The sequence below is a fragment of the Bison bison genome, unplaced genomic scaffold, assembly GCF_000754665.1.
Source record: "Bison bison bison isolate TAMUID 2011002044 unplaced genomic scaffold, Bison_UMD1.0 scf7180017864340, whole genome shotgun sequence".
Classification (NCBI taxonomy): domain Eukaryota; kingdom Metazoa; phylum Chordata; class Mammalia; order Artiodactyla; family Bovidae; genus Bison; species Bison bison.
Window position 1 is genome coordinate 4,825,301 of NW_011494912.1, and position 234 is coordinate 4,825,534.

Sequence of the window (234 nt, forward strand, 5' to 3'; positions counted from 1 at the left end):
CACAAGCTGGAATCAAGATTGCCAGGAGAAATATCAATAACCTCAGATATGCAGATGACACCACCCTTATGGCAGAAAGTGAAGAGGAACTAAAAAGCCTCTTGATGAGAGTGACAGTGGAGAGTGAAAAAGTTGGCTTAAAGCTCAACATTCAGAAAATGAAGATCATGGTATCCGGTCCCATCACTTCATGGGAAATAGATGGGGAAACAGTGTCAGACTTTATTTTGGGGG